The 4,905-nt window shown below is 41.2% G+C and overlaps 1 pseudogene; it reads right to left on the bottom strand.

Annotated features, from left to right (window-relative positions):
* Window positions 1–374: 374 nt before the first annotated feature.
* On the bottom strand, window positions 375–2,835 carry LOC133048912 (serine/threonine-protein kinase Nek4-like; annotated as a pseudogene).
* Between the last annotated feature and the right edge of the window lie 2,070 nt (window positions 2,836–4,905).

The raw sequence follows: 4,905 nt of genomic DNA, 5'->3' as shown, positions 1-4,905 counted from the left end.
GTAAAACAGAAACAGACCCATGGATATAAAAAACAAACGTATGGTTACTAAAGCGTAAACTGCAGACCAGGGGAGAATAAATTAGGAGTTTGGAATTAGCAGATACAAACTACTAATAGATAAACAACAAGGTCCTACTGATAGCATAGGAAAAGATAGTAAACTGATATTCTAAATAAAATGTTATTTTCTTTTGTAAGCTTGCTTCATTATTACTCTGTTTCGTCCTTTTTTTTCTTTTTTTCCCTAGTAAAGAAAGACCCACAAGATATAAGAATGTTGAATGGCCTCCAGTCACTGTTATAGGTTTGTTTGTTTTTGTTTAAGCCAAAAACCTTTGAAAATAGTTTGATTCTGGTAGACTAGGTAAATTCTCAAAAATTCACATTTTCTTAAAAAATCATTAACTGGTGAGCTTTCACAGTGTAAGGCATACTTTTCACCCAAGTGCTCGTGCAAATGTACCTCTCTTTCCAATTCATCATCCTCTTCAAAAATATCATACACATGCTCCAGAAGCTGAATGCACAGGCCCTGAATTACATCAGCCCTCAAGGCTTCAATCATTCTTCTGATTTTTTCAGAACCTGGCAGGATGGCTGAATATAGTTCTTTAAAATGGAGTTCCTCTGCCTCTTCTGCAACTTTCCCATGAAATATCACCATATCTCAATACTTTTTATGAAGTTTAGATTCTGACACTGAATCTGGTATTGGGAGATCTTCACAGCTCTCTTTAGAGCCCGGATTTAAGGTCTGAGTCATCATTTGTACCAGTCACTCATTTCCTTTGTATGACCACTCGTCTGAGACCAGCAGGGCCAGAGGAACCACAAGAGGAAGGTCATCCCGGTCCTGCTCCATGCTTGTCTTCTGACTGCAGCATTGCTCAGGAAAGGAAGCTCACATATTGTCTCTCTGAGGAGCTTTCCTCACTCAAGGGCCTGAGGGCAAGATTTCATCTTGAGACTGCTTTAGTTACCTTCCCTTTCTTGCTGGTAATGGTTGGTCCTTTGATGTTGTCTCACTGTTCCTGGAACTACTCACAGATCCAGTGACCACTCTACTTTGGCTTTCAGCATCTTTTTGTGTTGATGTGGCATCCAATTTTCCAACAGTGGGAAGAGAAGGCAAAAGATGAGGAGGGTCTCTTGGAACTGTCTTTTCCCCATTGTGCTCAATAGGTTCTCTTTCCTTCTGCAGCTACTGTCAAGACAGGGAAGGTTCAGACCCAGAGCTCTATGGCTGTAAACCTGGGTGGATTCTATCCTGTTTTCCTATAACGCATTCACCAGCAACTTGATTCTAGTCCTTTGATAAATCTTGGTCTTTGTTTAGGGGCTGCAGAGGCTTCACTGGCTCATTCATTACTCCAGTGACATACTCAGAGGACCATGTGGAAATTCAGGTTTCAGGTTGAACACTGGATTTAGTGTTATTATTCAGACTCTCCTTCACTTGAGAAATATTACATTTACCTTCTAGCTTATTAGAGGTATCTGAGTGTCTTGGTTGATTCTCTTGAACTAGCTTTCATCTACTGAGTTTCACCTTTCTTCAAGAAAGATGTTAATATTCACCCTAAAATCACTGCTAGTGATTCTGCAGTACTGCTTATGTCTGCTTTGTAGTCATGGTCTTTCAGACTTGTGGGTGTCTTCAAGGGGCCAATGGCCATGGGTTTCTCTTGGGACAAACATTTGTCTTCACCCATTACATATGTCTTGGAGCTCTCAGAAGAGTGTGATTGAGAGTGAACTACTTCATAACTTAAGTCAATCTTTCCAGAAAGCACTGTAGCTACAGGCTTGAATTTAGAGTCACCATTTTTAAGGTTATTTTGGGTTTTTTTTTTGCCTTTGTGGCCTCCAAAAACAAAGATATTTGGTGCTTTATGTAAAGCTGTCTCAGGAATGCTCCTCACAGAAGGTCTTTCTTCAGGCTTTTTGCTCAGCATGGTTTTTATCAGTTCTATCAACTCTGGGCTATAACCTTTCAACATCGGTGGCAGATCTTTCAATAATCCAATAAACCAAAGAATTCATGTTTTTTGCATTGAAAGCATGCTTCCAGGATTGCCATTTCATAAACACAGCATCTCATAGCCCAAATGTCAGACTTCTAGTTTTAGGGTTTGTTTAAGAACAATTCAGGGCTCATGTATGTGCCAGTAAGTGTTCCAGCCATGCCACAGTGGTTCTCAAGCACTCAGGAAATCCCTAATTCACCCTCTTTGATGATGTTTTGCTCTTGTTAGGAAGACATTTTGAGCTTGCAGAGCTCAATGAAGGAAGTATTTTTCATGTAAATACTGCAGGGCCATGAGAATCTGAACAAACCACTCTACCACCAAAGTGATAGCGAAAGTGTCTGTCACTCAATCATGTCCAACTCTTTGTGACCCCATGGACTGTAGCCCACCAGGCTCCTCTGTCCATGGGATTCTCCAGGCAAGAATACTGGAGTGGGTTGCCATTCCCTTCTCCAGGGGATCTTTCTGACCCAGGGATCAAAGCCGGGTCTACTGCATTGCAGGCAGATTCTTTACCACCTGAGCCACCAGGAAAGCCCACCACCAAACACTCAGGCAGACGCTTCCCCTTCTGCTCTTAGAATTTTTGGTACAGAGCACCTCCTTTGCAGAAGCCCATGATGATGTTCAACAGATGCTCCCCTCCCTCCCACGGCTCTTTGTAGGTGAGAGCATTGTGTCCTTCAGCTGAGACAAGAGCTGAGCTTTCTGTTCAGCCACTTGATGCTCTCAGCTGAGGCATTTTGGAGCTTCAGCTTTTTGATGACAGACTGCCATTCCCGCTGGTCTCTCACAGTCACCTCCCCATACTGATCCCACCCACAGTCAGGACACTGAGATGCCAGAGACCATATGGTATTAGCGGTGGCTGAGGAGGCCTGGCCTGGGTTCCAGGCCGGAGGCCTGACCCACTGCATCATTCCTACTATTGGTTATCTTACATGCTTTATGAGGAAAAATCTGTTGTAAGACATTTGTTTGGCTACTGTTTACTGAGTCTTAAACTAACATGCTATCTAGAACTATTTCCTTTTTAAGATACTCATGAGTTTCAATACAGTGACAGAACATACTGGATTGGAAGTTTTATATTATACTATAATGATAAAAGCAACAGGAGAAATAAATGACATATATCCAGTGATACTACTTTTTACTGTTAAAAACATTAAGTAGTAGTTGATAAATTATTTTTTATAAAAACAAAACGTTAGGCTATAGGCTTAAAACCAGGCATTGCTGTGAGAGATAACATTGTCTTTCCAATTTCCCATTGAACATATTATTGTCTGGACTTGAGTGCTTAGATGACAGAGTTTGATGTAGTAGATGTCCAAGGAAGACGAGTGGGAGAAATAAATGAAAATCCCACCACTTCCAATTTCACTGAAATTTAGGAGAGAATGGTAGACAAGCAAGGAGACTGAAGAAATATATATAAGAATAGCCACCTACTCTGATTTTCCAGTCCTGGAATTGCAAAGCACATAAGGGTTGGAGCAGCAAGGTTCAGTATGGTGTGAGGTCAACTCTATATGTGGAATTTCCCAGCCACCCATGTGGGAGGTGGACAGCAGCCTCCTGAAGAGAGTATCTCTGAGCTAGCTTTGGAGGGCTTGGTGTAGCTGGGAGGTTGTCAGGCAAAGAGAAGGTCTAACCTATACTTCCAAATGCCTCTCTGTTCCTGCATGTCACCAGCATGTGTGTGTGTGCTCTTGGCTCACACAAAGAGTTGTGTCTGACTCTTTGCAACCCCTCGAATGTAGCCTGCAAGGCTCTTCTGTCCATGGGATTATCCAGACAAGAATATTGGAGTGGGTTTCCATGCCCTCCTCCAGGTGATCTTTCCAAGCCAGGGATTGAACCTGTGTCTCTTGTGTCTTTTGCATTGCAGGAGGATTCTTTATCAATTGTCCCACCTGAGGAGAGCATACAGAAGATCAAAAGGCAATATGGCCTCCTGTGGTTGAGGGTAAAGGGATACCTAAGTAGATGCTGCCATCAGACTGTGGCCAAGATGAGAGAAGCAGCAGAAATTCAAAAGGTCAGTTCAACTGGGAGGGTTCCTAGACACTAGGAAATAAGACAGAATAAGAAATCATCTGTAGCAGAAATCAGCAGCCATTGCCAAGTCAATCAGGCAAAACAACAGCTTAGATAAATAATACATTAGCATAACAACCAGGGCATACATAAATTAGCAGAGGAAGACCCTTTTCCCAGTGTTACAAAATCTTGCCATACACTATGGTTCTACTGTTCTGCACCCAGATGACATCTTAGAGAATATAAGAGAACAATGATGAATTTGCATCATCCAAGAAGACACATTTTGCAATGTAAAAAAAAATTAATGATTGGATTGTACTGAGATTAGCAAAGAAAAGTAAGCTTTACCTTCTTTTCCAGCTACCTAGCCATTGGAGGGTAGTAAGAAGGATGAGGAAGTTACAGAAAAAACCTATATATGGAAACTTTACTTCCTTCACACATTCCTTCAGTATGACGTGCATCCTTCTGCAACTCTGCAAAACAGTTGCTTTTTGACTTCTCAGTTTCAGACTATTTTATCTTCAGTTCATCTAAACTTCTCTCCATCCCATTTTGTAGTCAATTTCTAGATGCAAACTCCAAATTCTGATGGAATTTTTGAGCGGTCCTAAACTTTCCTCATGTTGTTATGTTGCAGATGACTTGAAACAGCCTCCAATAGTCATTGTCTTAGATTCTGTCACTATCTCTGCTATGTCATACTAGTTCTATCATGCTTGAGCTGAATCTTAGTTTTAGAAATTTGCTTTCTGACAAAATTTCCCCAAAATTATTCTTGTAACTTGACTTTTTCTTTTTTTTTCCAGCAATTTTCTGCCTTA

Source organism: Dama dama, chromosome 29 (assembly GCF_033118175.1).
Source record: "Dama dama isolate Ldn47 chromosome 29, ASM3311817v1, whole genome shotgun sequence".
Taxonomy (NCBI): domain Eukaryota; kingdom Metazoa; phylum Chordata; class Mammalia; order Artiodactyla; family Cervidae; genus Dama; species Dama dama.
Note: the sequence above shows the minus strand (reverse complement) of the source record. Positions and strands in the feature narration are given on the sequence as shown.